We start from the raw sequence: 21,328 nt of genomic DNA on the forward strand, positions 1-21,328 counted from the left end.
TGGTGCGGTACCATAGGTAGTCCGAATAAGCTGGATTGGTTTTCAGTTGTTTTTAGTTCGACTTATTTATAAATATGACTTACGTAAGGTAATAAATAAGAAACGTATATTTGGCCGAAGGACTAGCCTTACTTAAAGGTTATTCCCCGATAAGACTTAATTACTTTTAGGTTGTAATAATTATCATTTTGTGGTTTGATTTACTCTAGTAATGAATGGTTCGTTTCCAAGACAATAACCTATAAGTGTGTGTGTGTGTGTGTGTGATAAGTGTGGGGTTGTAAAGTGTGAGTATATATATTATGATGTGAGGTATGTGGTTTATAGTGATTGCGATGGCGTGGCCTCCGAGATCCCTGACCCCGGATTTTGGGGCTCCACAACAATTCCTTAAAGATCTAGAAGTTGTAGGATATTCAAAGTCATGTTGACTATTAGTTTGATATGTAAAATAGGTTGGCTAATTATAAATATTAGATGCCTTGTAATTTTGCATAAGTGAAATAGGGTTAACTACTATGGAAGACTTTCAACAGATGATTCTACAAGGCTTCAACGGATGACCCAAGTCACAATTAATAGATGATCTAATGAAGCTTCGATGGATGATTCAACACATTTTCAACGGATGATCAAATAAAGTTTCAATGGATGCTCTAATTTAAATTACAGTTGATAGTGACTTGACAGTCACATGCGTTGATTAGATGCAAATGGAATATGGCAGCATATTTACAGGTTTTAGAGAATAAAGAAGCATTTCTATTTTAATGCTAACTTGATGATATTCAAAGATGCTGGATGGAGAAATGAAGAAGCATGTAATTAGACTAAGAAACTTTTGTCCTATTAGTTTGTCTTTTTTATCATATAATTTGATGATATATAAACCAAGAGTAGCAAGTAGAATAGTATCAAGTAAGTAAGCAATCAACTAGAGAAATAAAAAAAGGCTATATCTGTGAAGAATTTCTCTGTTCTTTTGTAAGTTCTACCCGTAAGCAGCTGTGTGCAAACCTTGCATCACAGAGTTCTTAATTTTATATATATCTCTGATAAAAAAGTTCAATCCACCAGAAAGTTTTTAAATACTTGTGTTTGATTTCTTCAATATTTTCATTCCGCACTTTAGCCAAATCAAACACATTTATATATTTAAGAAAGAACAGTCCTTAAAATAAAAAAGAAACCAGAATTACATTCAACTCCCCTTTTGTAATTCTTTGTTAGATTGTTTGGGTATAAAATTATGGAACTGCGAGATGTGTTTGGAAAATAGGGATTTGGATATGGATATAAAAATTGAGTGTTTGAATTTTGAGAATTTGTAGGAGGAGTGTTATTTGGATTCATCTTTTAATCTAATTCTTTGAGAAATGGGGAGTATGAATAATAAGAGTGTGAAAATTATGTATATATAGGGATACAAATATTACCGTTACTAACATTTACCTTACAATATATTAACGTTAAGTTTATAACGTTAACCTACTTTTATCTTTAGTTTCAGTTTTGACACAAAATATATTATTAAACTAATTAAAAGGTAACAAGTGGTCGTGACCGGTATAGAGGTCACACCCACTTTTCTTTCAAACACTTCAATGCTGTATCACATGTAAAATGGGAATTCATGACCACTTTGAGTGACCCGAGGCATTAAATGACCTCTATTACAGCTGCTCTAAAAATATTGTCAAGGACACTATCATGACATAAATTGAAAATGTTACTATCAAATATACTGTTAAGAAAAATGTACCAAAAGATATTTTCAATGATGAAGGGAAAGGAATAACATAATTTTTGAAGATATAGTCAAAGACAAAGTTCAGAATATTGTAGGGAATGGGGAGGAATACAATTTTAAGAAATTAGTAAGAAGAAAGCAAAGAGAAAAATGTGTATAACGTCTTGTGAACTTAGTGATAAATCCCGAAGTATCATAGAATTAAGGATGTTGTATACAATACTTCACTAATTTAATATTTTTTTCAAATATTTGCGGAGAATAAAATTAGTGCTCTTGAATTAAGTTCATGTTCTTGACCAGGAATAATGTTCCGGGCATAAAATGATGCAAACAAGTTTTTCAAAAAATGTATATTCAATATATAAATCTTAAAAGGTTTTGTTACACCCGTTGATAAAATAAACCGTCTTCCAAGATTATTGTTCTTGCTCTTGCAAATAATATATAAGATAAATTCTAAATAAGATGTTTATCTACATTTTAGCCTATAATTAACTGGGTTTTGGTCATTAACAACATTTCTAATATATATTAAATAAATGTATATTAATGTGGGGTTGTTCTTCTCGTATAAATGCATGTATATCTCTTTAACTCTTGGCCGGAGAAGATATAAAACCAGAAGGATTGAGGTTTGTTGGGTAGTGTAAACCCAAATATCACATAGGGGACAACAAAGATAATTTTTTTCATATATAGAGTAATCAATTGACTATATTAGAATGACTTTTGGGATGTGTCCTAAACCAAATTTATGTGGGCTTGTCCCAAAACAGATAATATTGTACTAGTATGGAGTTAAGGTTTGCTAGCAACCCAACAAGTAGTATAAGAGTCAAATGTTCAGAAGTTGAATCTTATGAAATAACGGGTTATGGTTGTGTGATGTGAGAGGTTTTTTTCGGATTGGATTATTGAACATTTTCTCAAGAATGTTGAAGAGTTCTTAAGGGATTTTAGATTACTTTAATAAATTACAATCGAACAACCCATATAGTGTATATGGGTTTGTTCCCCCTTTATCATCCTTAGTAGATTCTATTAGCTCGATTATCTCTATCGGGAAAAGGTTTCTTCTATAATCTGATCGCTCAGATTTTATCCTGTTATGCCTTTAATTAACTATAGAGGGGGTTAATTTAGTTATAACAATTAATTCAAAATAAAAACTCAACAATAAAGAATAATGTTTATATTAATGAATAAAAACTCATTACAAAAAACTCTCAAAGAATGAACAAATATCCTTGAGAGCTACTAGGTTATGTGTATGATAAAAAATGCACGACACATTAAGTGTCAACCTAATCTTTACTTCTATACTGCACATCTAAATAATCAATCTAATCGATATGTTACAAGTGAATAAGAAATTCTAATACATATCCAACTGCTGATTGCTACAAATAAGTAAAGTCCTACACCGATGTATCTATGAAAATTAAAGTCTTCTAGAGAAAATCAATTACTCCCTGGAAATCAGTCTTGATAGATGCTGATGGACAAATGCTGATATTAAAGTCTGATATGTCAAATACTGATGACTTCATAAACTCTGATGGTAAACCCATATAGTTTCTAAATACTGATATTATCAATTATATCTAACAATCTCCCTCAACTTGTTCATTAAGTGGACATGTACAAGTTTTTAATTGATGATATCAAAACTATCTACATACAGAAATATAAACAAATATACATCCTTACTATCAGTGTATCAAACTTTAACTTCAATCTTGAACTTTGGCAAAACCAGTAGCATCACCAAAGAACTTTCTGAGTAAATTTTATCCAAGCACATTCAAACAAATTTCCATCCTCTTTCTGATATCCTTCAGCTCTTCAGTAGATTCTTCATTATGATAAATAGTCTGACTAAGGTCATGAATGGTGGATTTACCAAGTGATTAATCATCTAGCTTTAGAAATTCAACTTTCTTACCATTTGGATTAAAAGTGAGAACTTCTATCCCAATAGAATTAGTTACCCTGGCTCCTCATCTAGGTATATCAACAGTTTGACCATCTTCATTAATGTACTTTGGAATGTACTTGGATTTGATGAGCATTCCTTTCTGCTTTCTGGATACCAAGTCCTTCAGATATGCAGACCACCTTGCACTTGTCGAATTGATTATTTTTAGCAAAGTTACAACATATTCTAACTCCTGCCAAGGCTTGTCTCTCATATGTTCTTGTGAAATGTTCAACCGTTTACCTGACTCAAGAAAGTACAACATCTTTTTCCTTCGGCTTGTTTGTGTCAAAAAAATCAAGCGCAATTTGAACTGATATGATCTTCTGTAAATTTCAGACTTCACATTCTCACCAATCCATGTCAAATTCTGTGGCTCTTTAAGAATCAAAGCATTTCCTATGAAATTATCAGCATTTGGAAGACCCAGACCACCTCTTCTGCCATCCATTCTAGCTTGTGAGTTACCACTGTAAATTTTGTTTATGGCCTCAGGAGAATCTCTCTTTGGTGCTGGTTGTTAGGACGAAACACGCGCTAATATTCACACAGTTATACGCGATCGCAAGTAATATAGAATTAATTCTAGTTCGTTTCCACAGAGACTGGTTTAGGTTAATTTCAATCAATGTACTTATGCAACAATGGTATGGTTATTATTCAATGCTAAGACGATTAACAATTTGAGATTGTTTATAACTACGATTAACTAAGAGATTATACTAAAGAACATTAACTAAAAAATTGAAAGGAATTGATTAACTATATGACACAAACATGGGATTCTAACTTCATTACTACTTCATTCAATAGCCTTTTTGTTCTTAACCTTAGCATGCAATGGTGATGACACTAATCAGTTAACGCGAAACTAGTAAATGCCATCTTTCATTGTAGGAATACCCAACTACTAGACATCCACAAAAGAGATAGAAGCTGAATAGACATCAATTATATAGAGACCCTATATGTCTATAGAATTTGACAACATAACGGTTTAATGTACAAGTTATCTATCGTGATTACATAGGGCAAGTAAGATGATTAAAATTATCTATGAATCATGCATATCAAATACATGAACCTATGCTAGCATAGCAAGTTCTAAACCCCTGAATTCACTTTCGCTTCATTAAAGATTAACACGCTATCTTATAAGTTCACGACGCTCATAAGATGAATAAGCAAAACCAATACTAGCATATCATACAATCACCACACACTAAGGTATTGAAACAATTTAACTAAAGAAATCCATAAGTAAATCCGCTAGAACCCCATGATGATGATTAGCCCATAATCAGACTCATCATCAACGTGGGTTCCGATGAAAGCATGGTGTAATAAACGTAGTCTTTATACTGAATATGTAACGCCCCCAAATCCGGGGTCAGAGGATTTGGTCGTCACTATAAAACTTCAATCCAAATTAACCCGTTTAATCAATAAATAAATGCCAGCGGAAGATATTTATCATTTATGACCCCAAACTAATCCAAGATCTTTTAAGGTTACAGTTCTAGAAACAAGAAATCCAAATTCCACAAATAAAATTTTACTTTCTTTTAAAACTCTTTTCAACAGAGTCCAAACTCAAAGCTAAACCCCCTAGTATAACTTCGAAAAGAAGTATACTAGGCCCAACTGTAAAATACACAATTATAATGCAATACAATACAAACAACTTTATACAATAAAACTTACACTAGTGCGCAACCCTGGACCAACCACCTTCCAAAAGCTTCTTCTTTGCTTCCTCGAATTACGCGGATAAATAACGCAAGTTAATCCTCATTGGAGGTTAAATTTAAAAATAGGCAAGTATGAGCGAAAGAAATGCTCAGCAAGATCATTATAGTAAATATCGGGTCGTTTTGATATTAAACCGACATCTGCAATAGCGCAGAACATTTAAAATCATAATTGCTGAAACAGAAATTTTATTAAAGAATCGGATAATTGTTTCTTACTGTATTTAAAACTCTTTTTGATACTTTCGAGCTAAATGCTTCAGCAATACTTTGAATCTTGACGAGATAAAACTCGTAAAACCGTGTTTACGGAAATATCATAAATGACAATAATATGAAACAATGATTATGGACTGAATCACAACCTTTATTCAAAACCGAACTCTTGATATTAATACTCATTTTGTTATCATATCAAATTAGATATCAATACGAACTTTGATGCTCACAACATCCCATACTGAAGTCAACATCAATCATCTATACTAATACCACCTTTGATATTTAACAACAAAGTAAGTATCAACACAAATCAGAAACTGAATCAAAACTGCATTTCACCATTAATCCAACACAGAAACAGTTGATAAATTATTTATTCTATGATTATCAATACAATATCATAATTTAGATTGGAATCCTCGAACGACGGTGTGTTGCCGCCGGTGATCAGCCGCGGAGCAACACCGGTATGCCGAAGCATATCCAACTAAACAAAGGGGTACCCAAGGCACATATCGGCCTAGCAAGGTGTTATATCCCATATAACACATAGCTCACGCTGGACCGCCGCCACGGCCTCTTACGCAACCATCCAATCTTAAAAACATTTTATTGAAAGGGGTTATAATACTCGACACCCTTATGAACTTTTATTCCCCCATTTACTTGGGCAGGAATACTCGCAATACCAACTCATTTTCCTCAAAATCCAAAACATTTATAAATCCATTAATTTGATACGTAAAATCACTTAACTATTCTGAACATAGAATAGAAGAAAAGTACTTGCATAAACAGAATCATTTAATTCAGCGATATATAAAACATTTATCTATTCCGACTGAGAATAGGGAAAGCAATACTTGCATAAGAAGATTTAAAATAAATATCACTTGAACAGTAAGTGATGATAAGGATACTTGCCTTTGAGATTTAGTAGTTAGTCACACTCGCAAAGACGCATCTATTCTGACATTCTGTCTCAAAACATCTCCGTCTTACTTTTCAACACTTTATTGATATGCTGCTTCTGCGATTGCTAGAAGCCAGATACCCCAATACCATTCCATCTAACTCTTTTCAATGTCTGGTCCCGATCAACTCGAGTGATCCGTATCTATAATTAAAAGATATAATTTTAATCGTCTAAACAATAATTACTCGACGAAATGTGCGTTAAAACCCTATCGTCCACCCATACGATAGCCCATATATAAAGGAAACAGTCAAACACAAGACTCTTGACTCATGTACGCACGCAATTCACATAACATATAAACAAATAAGCCACGTATCAAATAATTCATATCACACATGACTCGATTCGCTAAAAGACTTGACTCGGTACTTTAAGAATTTAAAACGGGTCAAAATATGATTTATTGATCAATAAACTACTCAGAATGATTTGCAAAAATAATCGAGTCCCCGAAACAAAAGAATTTAGGTCTAGAAAGTATTTTTAAAGAGAGCAAAATATTTTTCTGAGTCTATACCCGTTCGTTTCGTAATAAACGGAGGAATAGTTTATTTAATACGAATAAAATAAGAATAAATCATTTAATAATATTTTAAAGCTCAAAATTATTTTTCAGAATTTTTAAATCATAAGAAATAATTAACTCTAATTAAATAATCAATTAAAATTCATTAACTAAATAATTTGGATTTATTTTCGAATAATAATAAAAATAATAATCTTCAGAACTAAAAATAATATTTTCTTGGAAATCGGACAACACCTCCTCTATTTCTCGGACTGCCAGTCGATATCATATCGACACAACCAACAACAATCAACACAATAATTTATATTTACGCGTATAAACACTCCGAAAATGAATAACACGGTCAAAAATGACTTCTACAACCACTTCTAAAAATTACGAAATAAATATATAAACACTAACATGCTATAATATACCCAAAATATAAAAGCAGAATCTCGGAATCTTTATCCAAACGAAATTCTGGTCACCTCGAGGAGAATATCTGATGTCCGAAAAATATCTCCAGAAAAATCCGAAATTAATAGCCATAGACATATACACGTTGAGATGCCATGTGGAGTATAACACCGTCATTCTCCTTTTTAATGTCCCGAAAATAAATTAAAACGGAAATATAACGGAAATATGCCCCGCAAATTATTTCCTCAAAATCTTGTAAAATATATACCTATGCGTAGGTATTGAAGCGCTGATCGTTTATATATATAACAATTGAAATTTGGACGGACGGTTGAGAAGATATAAATTTTTGAAGATTGGAACTAAATAAAAAATACGAGAGAGAGAAGACAGAAGAGGGAGGACGGAAGTAATCTTGTTTAGCCAAAAAAGAAGAGTGGGGGGGGGGTGTGTTTTTTTATAAATCACGGGGGTGGCAGGTGGGGGTGGTGGCCGCCTGCCACGTTTTTGTTTTTGTATTTAATTAAAAATCAGTACAACATTTAAATAATTAGCCCAAAATTAATAATTAGCGGGGAATAATATTTAATCTAATAAATATAAAATTTATACAGAAATTTCCTAAAATTACGAATATTCTAAAAATGTAAAAATATAATATATTTGAAAGTCCCACGATTTTATAAAAATGAAAATATAATTTTTTTGTGGGATTTGACGTCCCGATAGGGGTCCGATCCGATAATTTTTATGAAACCGAAATACTTCTAAAATTCTTGGAATATTTAAAAATTAAAGAAATAAAATTTTCATAATTTTCAAAACATTTATAAATCGCGTGTCATATCCGCATTTTACGATTTAACGAACAAACGTGCGGGTATATATAACCCGAAAAATTTCCGAAATCATTTTAAAATTCTCAAAATATTCAAATAATAATAAAATATAAGTTTCATGATTTTTGACACATTCTGGAATTTAATACTGAAGTCGGATTCAAAATAGATTACTTAGCCACTAAGTAACTATAAAAACGATACAATTTAATACCAGATTTGGATAATTATCAAAACCAAACTTCTTATAAAATACCCCTATGAGAAAATAATATAAAAATATCCCGTCTCTCGAGAATACGAGTTTTATTGATCTACCGAAATGATTATCGTATCGAAAATTTTATGCCGGGACGCGCACGGGTCAAACCGTAATCCGGATCGAAAAAGTCAAAACACAGAAAATGTCCGGAATTATCAGATTAGGTTAAGAAGGAGTTTTCAGGTTGTAAAAATGCAAAAACGGTTGAAGTTGGACGATTCCCGACTTCATAAAATAGTTTTATAATTACACATAAAATAATTATCACATCTATAAATCCTTATAAAATCATATAACAATCCAAAATTACCAGAAAATACCATAATTATCTATACTTTGTTCTGGACATATAAGAATTAAAATAATTACACTTTATCACATATAAACACCCAATATAAATATCAATCATCAGATAATTCACCAAAATTCCCATAATAATCACATAATAATTATTTATTAATAAAAATAATTGCACGATATTTCCCGGATATTACAAAACAATTTCAATTTACCGATATCAATAAGATCGACATTCAAATAACTTTTGAAAATAATATATTTAAATAAATATTTTCATAAATTAACAAGGATCGATATAACACTTAACAATTAGCACATTACCATTTAATAACACCAACTCGTCAAACAGGAATACAATATTCACCATTTTATTCCTTCTAAATTAAAAAAAATCACATAAACATATTAAAATAATAAGAATAATAATTCTGATAAATACGGAATATTATAGAATAAATAATAAACCAAGTACGTAACAAGAGTATAGGTCCACAAATAAGAAAACTAGCATCCAAGATACAACTTAAAACAAAGAATCACAAGAATAAACTAGATCCTCTTCGCCTTGGTTGAATTGTGCTATACGGTCTTCTTACGGCTTCTCCTTAAGCTCTGGTACGCCTTGTTTTGAAAAACGATCTTAAGTTAACATTATATAGCAGCCCATGCAGATTAGAAGTCCAGAAAATCAGAATTATAGTAGAAACAAGATTCCAGGAAATCGACCCGGCACAGCCGCGTACTGACCTTCTGGAAAATCCTTATTTTTCTATTTTCTTGGCTGATTTGATTTGGCAATCCTCGAGCAATCTTCCTGAGCACCATCATAACATCAATTTAGCACCAAAACAATGCTAAATCTCCTGATTCTTTTATTTATGCCTGAAATACAAAAACACTACAAAAACACATCAAATATACAAATAACTCGAGTACAAAACATTAATTCAAGCCTTTATAGAGCATTCTAAGTGGACATAAATGCCACTTAACACACCCCCAAACTTGAACCGATGCTTGTTCTCAAGCATAAACAGACTCAAAGAACAAGAAATAAAAAATGCATGAATTTAACTAATATGAATGCAACGATCTCCTCAGATTAACTAAATCAAGTGATGAGCAACATCTCAAGAAATGCAGTTATTCGCACAAAGATCAATCAAATCTCACAAATTAACTTACAAACTAGAAACGTGCGTGTGTGCAAATGCTTACAGATATACTATTACAACTAGATCAACAATCATGACTCACTACTCATCAAGGCAATCCCAAGGTTATAAATAGAATAAAAAGCTAAAATCAAAATGACTTATAACACTTCAATTCTTATATTGGAGTTATGCATGGATTCATGATTTTATTCATAACACATAAACAATACAAATATGCTTATTTGATTGTGCAATGAGTGAGGTCCATAAAAGACTTATACAATAATACCCATGTAACGAGCGTTAGGTTAGTGGATCCCAGACCATAAAAACCTTAGGTCACTAGGCACAAAGTCCCCTAGGAACTTAATAACCCGAGTATTAAAGAGCCCACTCGTGATCAATTATGCATAACACATTCTTTATCTTTTTTTGTTCTTCTTTTTTTCCCTTTTTTATGATTTCTGAACGATTGCGTTTCACTCCATCCTCATCGAATACTGGCCACTGAATTTCAACTCCTGTGGCTCTGAATACAGTCCCCAATGCCTGGGTAAGGTCTTGTGCAAACGGACTATGGATGTCATGCATCGCATCCATCCTCATCATCAAGCACATATACTGCGCTGAACTCAAATCAGCACTGCCCAGTGCTTCCTGATGCGGCTGCTACTGCTGCCCCGAAGGACCGGCCTCCTCACCCAACTGAGCTCTCCAAGCTGCTGTACTCGCCTCGGTCGTACCACCAACATATATCTGATCCGCTGGACGGCCACCCGGTAAGTGGTCATAAGAATAACCAAGCCCCTTCGGATCAGGCTTACCTCGTCCCCACTCCTGCATAACTGCAATCGTTAAACTATCAAACGGGGCACTAGGAAGCTGCAGTTGCTCGTGTGCGGGCCAATGCACTCTAATTTCCACACATAGCTTCGTCACAATGGACGCATAGGGAATAGCCCCCCGTAGTGCTCCCTCGCAAGAACCTCAGAATACCCTAATGAATCACCATCCCGAGATCCACATAGTCTCCCTGAAGAATCCCCCACAATAACCATGCACGCTCTATAGTAACATCATGCACGTGAGAAGATGGCATGATATTGGCATAAATAAAGGAATTCCATGCACGTGCAAACCTGTTCATTCACGAGGCCGTGAAAGTGGCATACTTGTACGTGCCCTTCTTGAACTTCCAGTAAGTCTCAAGCACACACAAGGTAGCAACGATACAATCCAAGTTAAAATCATCCCCCATCTTCTCATTCCAATTCTCCTACTCTGGTTGTCTCTCGGGCTGCTCAATCATCCGCTGAATCGCCTCAACACTATAGTCCACAGTCAACCCCCTCACCACAGTAAAACCGTTCTTCTCCGCCTTTGCATTCACGTAAAACTTGCGAACTACACTCATAGGTACCGTAGTTGGTGCCTCATAAAAAGCTATCCAACCCATCTCTACGATCATCTCCAGCAACTTACCATCCCTCCCCGATGGCAAAAAACCTCGCTCCTTGGCTATGGGCTTCGAAAGCAGCCTCGTATACTCCGCCTCAGCCTCCGGAGTTGAAAACCTAGGCCTCACACCAGCCACACTTGAAGAATCAGTGGTGCTACTGCTAACTTGGGTTCGTTGTCTTTTGGGTGCCATTGGAAGTGAATAAGAGAATAAGAGATGTGTGTATAAGTGAGATTTGTGTTTGAGAATTTGAGAAGTGATGGAAGAGTTTGTGTATAAGTGTGTGTATATATAGGAATTTGGGAGAGAATTAGGTATGGAAAAGAAGTGGGAATTGATTATGGGAATAATGGAAATAATGGGAGTGATTGAAATTGATTTGGAGAGGGAAATATGGGAGGTGGAAGAGTAAAATTCGGGTTTGAATTAATTTTACATTCAAATTTTTGATTTTCTATTTTTTTAAGCTTCAAGGGACCAGCGCGAGCGTGCCGTGCTTCCATCAATCCAGCGCGGCCACCCCGCCAGGTAGCGCGGGCGCGCGCAGTCTCTGGAAAATCAGCGCGGCCGCCCTGCTTCTGTAGTTAACACTGAAAAATTTTCTTTTTCTAATTTTTTTATGTTTTTCTCCTTTCTTTCTTCTTCCTATACCCACTAATGTACAACAAACTTGGGTTGCCTCACAAGAAGCGCTTGCTTTACATCGTTAGCTTGACGTAGAAACTCGAGATCAAACAGACAATAAAACGACACTAACCACCTCGCAGTTTGCAGTATCCCCATAATAATGCTTCAACCTCTGTCAATTCACCTTGAATGCTTGGCCTGGATCATTCTCAAAAATCTCCACCGCTCCATGTGGAAACATAATTTTGATAGTAAACGGCCCTAACCACCTCGACTTCAACTTTCCAGGAAAAAGACGGAGACGAGAGTTGAACAAAAAAACATGTTACCCCGGCACAAGTGATTTGAGCACTAGACCCCTATCGTGCTATCTATTAACTTTCTCCTTATATATTTCGTTATTCTCATATGCTTGAAGTCGAAACTCATCGAGTTCATTCAATTAAAACATTCTTTTCTTACGAGCTACATTCAAATTCAAGTTCAACTTCTTCAAAGCCCAATACGCTTTATGCTCGAGCTCCACAGGAAAATGACATCCCTTACCATAAACCAACTAAAACGGCGACATGCCAAGTGGAGTCTTGTATACTGTTCTATACGCCCAAACAGCTTCATCCAGCTTCAAAGACCAATCCTTCCTTGATGGACACACAAATTTCTCTAGAATACGCTTGATCTCTCTGTTAGATACCTCAGCTTGACCATTCGTCTGAGGATGGTAGGGTGTAGCAATACTATGATTCACATTATATTTCTGTATCATAGCAGTGAACTTGCAATTGTAGAAATGCAATCCCTCGTCACTGATTATGACTCTTGGAGTCCCAAATCTTGTGAATATCTGCTTATGAAGAAAATTAAGCACTACCTTCGCATCATTCATCGGTAAAGCTTTGACTTCAACTCATTTTGAGACATAATCAACCGCCAACAAGATATACTGATTATTACAAGATGAGACAAATAGCCCCATGAAGTCCATTTCCCACACATCGAAGACTTCAACCTCGTACATTAAGAGGCATCTCATCCCTCTTAGAAATATTACCCACATGCTGGCATCAATCACATTTCAAAACAAATTGATGTGCATCCTTAAACAATGTAGGCCAGAAAAATCCCGCTTGAAGAATACGAGGTGCTGTCTTTTCTCCACCATAGTAGCCTCCATAAATAGTTGAATGACAGTCTCGCAAGATCCCCCCCCATTTCGCTGTATGAAATACATCTCCTGATGATTTGGTCAGCTCCTTGCCTAAACAGAAATGGCTCATCCCACATGTACCACTTCACCTCATGAAGAAACTTCTTTCTTTGAGTAGAAGACAAGTCTGGATGCATAATATTGCTCACAAGGTAGTTCACAATGTCTGTGAACCATGGTTCTTCCTCTTGTAACCTAAACAACTGCTCATCGGGAAAAGACTCATTTATCAATGTCTTATCTTGTGAAGTTACACTTGGATCTTCTAAATGAGAGAGATGATCAATGACTTGATTCTCAGTACCCTTTCTGTCCTTGATCTCCAACTCAAATTCCTGAAGTAAAAGAACCCATAGAATCAGTCTAGGCTTCGAGTCCTTCTTCGAGATGAGATATCGAATAGCAGTGTGATCAGTGAAAACTGTCACCTTCGTCCCAAGCAAGTAAGATCGAAACTTCTCAAAACCGTAGACAATGGCTAAGAGTTCTTTTTCAGTAGTAGTATAATTCAGTTGAGCACCATTGAGAGTCTTACTAGAATAGTAGATCACATGAAATATGTTGTTCTTTCTCTGTCCAAGAACTACTCCAACTACATAGTCGCTTGCATCGCACATCATCTCAAAAGGTTCATTCCAATTAGGTACAGTTATGACAGGTGTCGTGATTAAATTCTTCTTTAAGATCTCAAATGCAGCAAGACCCTCATCATCAAACTTGAAAGGGACATCTTTATCTTGAAGATTGCACAAAGGTTTAGAGATTTTAAAGAAGTCCTTGATGAACCGCCTATAGAATCCTGCATGACCAAGAAAGCTGCGGACTCCCTTAACAGAAATTAGTGGAGAAAGGTTTTTAATAACCCCCACCTTGGCTTTGTCCACCTTAAGACCTTTACTAGAGACCTTGTGCCCAAGAATAATTCCCTGTTGCACCATGAAATGACCTTTTTCCCAGTTGAGAACCAGATTGGTCTCAACACACCTTTTAAGAACGGCGCCAAGATTCTGCAAGCACTCATCAAAAGAATCACCGAACACAGAGAAATCGTCCATAAACACCTCCACATTCTGACCAATCATGTCATAGAAGATAGCCATCATGCATCTCTGAAATGTGGCAGGTGCACCACATAACCCAAAAGAAACTCTTCTGAAGGCAAAAATACCAAACGGAAAAGTGAAGGTTGTCTTTTCCTGATCCTCTGGAGCAATACAAATCTGATTATAACATGAATAGCCATCCAGAAAATAGTAGTAATCATACCCAGCCAATCTGTCAAGCATCTGATCAATAAATGGAAGAGGGAAATGATCCTTCCTTGTGGCCTTGTTCAGCTTCCTGTAATCCATGCAAACTCTCCACCCCATAACTGTTCGAGTATGAATGAGCTCATTCTTTTCATTAGCAACAACGGTGATATGTCCTTTCTTCGACACACATTGAACTGGACTCACCCAAGAACTGTCAGAAATGGGATAGATGATCCCTGCATCTAGCCACTTGAGAATTTCCTTCTTCACAACTTCTTTCTTGATCGGATTAAGCTGTCTCTGTTGCACAACAGTACACTTGCTACCTTCCTCCAGCAGAATTTTATGCATACAATAAGAAGGGCTGATTCCCTTGATATCTGCTATAGTCCATCCAATTGTCGACTTGAACTCTCTCATAATTTTTAAGAGCTTTTTCTCATCACTACCTGAAAGTTCAGATGCAATAATAACAGGCAAAGTAGATGCATCTCCTAAAAAACACACCTTAAGTGCTCAGGCAATGGTTTAAGCTCAAGTGTAGGAGCTCCCTCAACAGATGGCTTGAGGCGCTTTGGAGATTTGTTCAACTCCTCCAATCCAAGAGATTCAAAAGGCATATCTAGCCTTCACTTCCAAGGAGAAGCATTCAAATACTGCAACTGTTCATCACCTTCATCATCTTCACTATCTGAATTCCCCAACAAGGCCTTCTCTAAAGCATCAGACCATAACATTTGATCAAGTTCTGAATTAACCACAGAATCGACCAACTTCACTTTTCAGCACTCCTTGTTTTCAGTCGGGAATTTTATGGCATTAAAAACATTGAACATCACATCCTGATCCAGCACTCGCATAGTAAGCTCACCCTTCTACACATTAATAAAGGTTCGGCCAGTAGCCAAGAATGGTCTTCCCAAGATTATGGAAATATTCTTATCCTCCTCGAAATCAAGAATTACAAAATCAGCAGGAAATATGAGTTTATCCACCTTGACTAAGACATCCTCCACAATGCCTCGTGGATATGTAATAGAATGATCGGCCAACTGCAAGGTCATATAAGTAGGCTTTGGATCAGGTAAGTCCAATTTCTTGAAGATTGACAAGGGCATCAGATTGATGCTAGCTCCCAAGTCACATAAGCATTTGTCAAATGATACTTTTCCAATGAAAGAAGGAGTAGTGAAGCTTCCAGGATCTTTAAGCTTCGGAGGTAACTTTTGTTGCAGCACAACACTGCATTCCTCCGTAAGAGCAACAGTCTCTAAGTCATCAAGCTTCACTTTCCGAGAGAGAATACCTTTCATAAATTTCGCATAACTAGGCATTTGTTCAAGAGTTTCAGCAAAAGGTATATTGATATTAAGTTTCTTGAACAACTCCAGAAACTTCTCAAACTTCTTATCTAGCTTTTTCTTCTGTAGCCTCTTGGGAAAAGATGGTGGAGGATAGATCTGTTTCTCCCCTGTATTACCCTCAGGAGGAGTGTGTTCCATAGTAGTCTTCCTTGGTTCTACTTCTGCTCCCTTCTGCACTTCTTCATCAGTCACAGCTTCATCTCCCGAAATTTGATATTTTTCGGGATTTGCACCCTTCCCAGACCTCAATGTAATTTCCTTAACATGCTCCTTAGCTTCCCTCTTTCCTGGCACTTCAGTATCAGTGTACCAAGTTGACGATTAAGCAAAGTATTGACAATCTACCCAATTTGATTCTCCAAGGTCTTGATAGACACCGCTTGGCTCTTGCACATGAGCCTCAACTCCTCCAATTCAGATTTTCAATTAGACTGTTACAGCTGGAGTTGTTATCTTGGTGCATATTGCGGTTGCTGAAAACCATGGGGGTTGTATTGCTTTGTTGCATACTGCTGATAAGGCTGCTGAACTGCATTCTGAGTATTGCTCCAGCTGAAGTTAGGATGATTGCGGTTGTTGGGATGATAGGTGGCTGGAACAGGCTGCTGCGACCTCTGAAAGTTGCTCAAAAACTAAGCTGATTTAATAAAAATAACATACTGCTCTGTCTCATGGGCACCGGCACAAAGCTCACAGACACTAGTGATCTGATTAACTCCATAATTAGCTGTAGAATCCACCTTCATCATCAAAGCCTTAAGCTGAGCAGCTATAGCAGTAGCTGCATTTACCTCCAAAATGCCTGCTACTTTGCCTTGAGGTAATCTCTGATTTGGGTTCTGGTATTCATTGGCAGCCATCAGCTCAATCAATTCATAATCTTCATCATAGCTTTTATCCTATAAGGCTCCTCCTGATGCTGCATCAAGCATGGGTCTAGAAGTAGAACTCAATCCATTATAAAAGCAGTTAATAATCATCCAGTCAGGAATCCCATGGTGAAGACACTTTCTAAGCATCTCTTTATAGCGATCCAAAGCCTCACATAAAGGAACTCCAGATTGTTGAGCAAATTGAGTAAGTGCATTTCTGATTGCAGTAGTCTTCGCCATAGGAAAGAGTTTAGTTAGGAACTTCTGAGCAAGATCCTCCCATTTGGTGATAGACCCTGGTGGTAGAGAATGTAACCAACACTTAGATTTATCCCGCAGAGAGAAGGGAAAAAGCCTCAACTTAATAGCATCTTCTGAAACTCCATTAAAATTGAAAGTGTCGCAGATCTCGATGAAATCTCTGATGTGCATGTTGGGGTCTTCTGTCGGAGAAACCCCAAAATGAACTGAGTTCTGTATCATCTGAATCATGCTCGACTTGATCTCAAAGATATTAGCCGAGATGGCTGGTCGGACAATGCTAGACTAAATATCATTAATCTTCGGTTGAGAGTCATCCATCAAAGCTTTCATATTCGCTTCTGGTTCTCCCATTACAATAAGAGCTTCTTCTTCAACTTTCTTCTCGACAAGAACTTCTTCAAAAACTTCCTTAGCTACTACAACTTCTTCCTCATCTTGATCTAGTGTTCTCTTACGAGACCGAGAACGCGTATGCATACACGCTCGCTAGAGTACCTGAAACACGACATGGAAATAAGTAAGTAACAATGTCCGAGTCAATGAACTTTAACGATCAATGATGATAAACACATAAACTAATAAATAACACCGAGTCCCCGGAAGCGGCGCCAAAAACTTGTTAGGACGAAAACACGCGCTAATATTCACGAAGGTATACGCGATCGCAAGTAATATAAAATTAATTCTAGTTCGTTCCCACAGAGACTGGTTTAGGTTAGTTTCAATCAATGCACTTATGCAACAATGGTATGGTTATTATTCAATGCTAAGACGATTAACAATTTGAGATTGTTTATAACTACGATTAACTAAGAGATTATACTAAAGAACATTAACTAAGAGATTGAAAGGGATTGATTAACCATATGACACAAACATGGGATTCCAACTTCATTACTACTTCATTCAATAGCCTTTTTATTCTTAACCTTAGCATGCAATGGTGATGACACTAATCAGATAACACGAAACTAGTAAACGCCAATTTTCGTTGAATGAATACCCTACTACCAGACATCCATAAAAGAGATAAAAGCTGAATATACACCAATTATGTTAAGACCCTATATGTCTATAGATTTTGACAACATAACGGTTTAATGCACAAGTTATCTATCGTGATTACATAGGGCAAGTAAGATGGTTAAAATTACCTACAAATCATGTATATCAAATACATGAACCTATGCTAGCATGGCAAATTCTAAACCCTTAAATTCACTTTCGCTTCATTAAAGATTAACACGCTATCTTATAAGTTCGTGACACTCATAAGACGAATAAGAACAACCAATACCAGGATATCATACAATCACCACACACTAAGGTATTGAAAAAATTTAACTAAAGAAATCCATAAGTAAATCCGCTAGAATCCCACGATAACGATTAACCCATAATCGGACTCATCATCAACGTGGGTTCCGATGAAAGCATGGTATAATAAATGTAGTCTTTATACTGAATAAATAATAAACCAAGTACGTAACAAGAGTATAGGTCCACAAATAAGAAAACTAGCATCCAGGATACAACTTAAAATAAAGAATTACAAGAATAAACTAGATTCTCTTTACCTTGGTTGAATTATACTATACGGTCTTCTTACGCCTTCTCTTTAAGCTCTGATACGTCTTGTTTTGAATAACGATCTTAAGTTAACATTATATAGCAACCCATGCAGATTAAAAGTCCAAAAAATCAGAATTGCAGTAGAAACAAAATTCCTGGAAATCGACCTGGCGCGGCCGCGCGCGTCACCAGCGCGGGCGCGCTGTAATTCTGCATCTTCGGTGCGGCCGCATGCTACTACAGCGCGGGCGCGCTGACCTTCTGGAAAATCTTTTTTTTTCTTGCTGCAATTCTGCATCTTCGGCGCGGCCATGCGCTACTACTCCGCGAGCGCGTTGACCTTCCTGAGCGCCATCCTAACATCAATTTAGCACCAAAATAATGCTAAATGTCCTGATTCTTTTATTTATGCCTGAAATGCAAAAACAATACAAAAACACATCAAATAAACAACTAACTCGAGTACAGAATATCAATTCAAGCCTTTATAGAGCATTCTAAGTGGACATAAATGCCACTTAACACTGATGTCTTGTTTCCCCATAGTAACTTTTTCTTCTCTTCAAAAGCCAGCTCTCTCTTATCAAGCTTTCAAGCCATCTATATCAGAACTCGAGTCTTCTTTAAGAATGGAGTGATCAACTTTTATTCCTTGAGTGGTTCTGTCATCAATATGAGTAGTATCAGAGGTTGTGACTGGTTGAGCTTCAACATTTATTTATTCAACTTGAGCACTATCAGTGGTTGAAGTGATTTTCAATTCATTATCAGCTTTTACGGGAGTATCTTCAACATGAGCTGTATCAGGGGTTTGTCAGGGGTTGAGACTTCAGAATCAGAGTTTGTGTCCTTCATTACAAGCTTTGAAGATTCACCAATTTTCTCTTTCCCCCTTATACCTCCTGTCAACATTTAGTATATCTTTAGACCTTAGAACATGTCTTTCAGCATCTATAATTTGATTGACTTCTTTAATCCCAATTCCTCCTCTTGGTCTTTCTCTCATCGAAACATCATCATATGTTGAAACAACATTCGTGTTTAGAGTATCAGCTTTTAACAGTTTGAAATTTTCTTCTAACTATCTGATATGTTCATTATCAACATCTGTACACTCTCTTTCAAACACTCTTCTTGCTACTTCAACATCAAAGCTAGAAGTTTTTGATCTTTTTAGTGAAGAGTTGTCATTTTACCCTTATACTTCAGTGTTTGTAGAAACTGACTAGCCTCAACACCAGCTTCTAACTCCAGACTAGCTTGGTCTTCATCAACAGTTTTGATTGTCAGAGTTTGCATTTCAGTAGTTGTAGTCACAGTTGTAGTCAGTTTCTTTATGACCACAATCTTTGAGACTTGATGTTTTCCACTTAATCTTCCATCTCCTCTACCTCCACCTCTTCTAGATTGGCTAGTGGTTTTAGAGACACCACTAGATCCAATTAAATCTCTACCAGTACTTCTATGTAATTTTCCTCCCTTATTCCCACCATCAGGAGTATCATCTCTATCATCAGTATTTAACTGTTTGACCTGCTTGTATTTAGATTTTGATATAATCTCCCCCTTTTTGGCATCATCACCAAGTAAGAGAGAGACTATCAGCTCTAGAGGCTCCTGAACCTCATCCAGTTGACCAGACAGTTTTGCTTGAGTAGCTTCCAATCTTGACTGATCGGCTTCCAATTTGTTTTGTGTGGCTAGTAGAGGCTTTCATTGCTTTTGTAGCTCAATGTCTGGTTTGAATTTGACCTCATGAAAGGCATTATTGAGTGCATCCATTTGAGAATTGGCCTTAGTCTGAGTAGACTGTATAGATTTGACCATTAAAGCCAAAGCCTTAAGACGGGTGAGCACATCAGGATTTATAATCTGTCTCTCAGCTGTCTCCAAGTGATGAGAAGCATGATTAATAGTGATTGGGTAATTTAGATCCATCCACTTTGATACCCACTCCTCATCCAAGCACTTCTTTGTATTAGCAACATCTAACTCAACCAACCTCATCTTCTTTTCTCTATCTGAAGTGCCTTCAGAAAAGATGATTTCATCTAGATCTTCATCAAGATCTAGGGCCCCATTGATCTTTCAGACATTAATATCATCCTCATCATCATATTCATTATTTCCAGAATGAACAAAGACTTTATCATCAGTAATTGGCTCCTTTAACTTCTTAGCTACTTCATCTTCAACATTGGAGTTTAATATTGTATCAAGAATTAGAGCTGCATGTGAACCAACTGCTTCAGAAACTTTCATATCATCAGTATTTATTTCAACTCCTTCAGGAATTGTAGACATGTGTGCTGGAGTATCAATATTTAACTCCAAAACCTCAGTACTAGTAGAATGAGATGGAGACTCGAGAATTGTGTTGAACACTTGAATGTGATCTTCATGAGTGGACTGGTTTGCAACTTCATCATCGGCAGCAACATGGGTTGCAGAGGTGTGTGAATGAGAAACATGAATGGATTTTTATACTATCTCAGTCACAACAAGGATTTTCATAATGGAGGAAGTGTAGATAGGAAT

Source organism: Apium graveolens, chromosome 2 (genome assembly GCF_009905375.1).
Source record: "Apium graveolens cultivar Ventura chromosome 2, ASM990537v1, whole genome shotgun sequence".
Lineage (NCBI taxonomy): Eukaryota > Viridiplantae > Streptophyta > Magnoliopsida > Apiales > Apiaceae > Apium > Apium graveolens.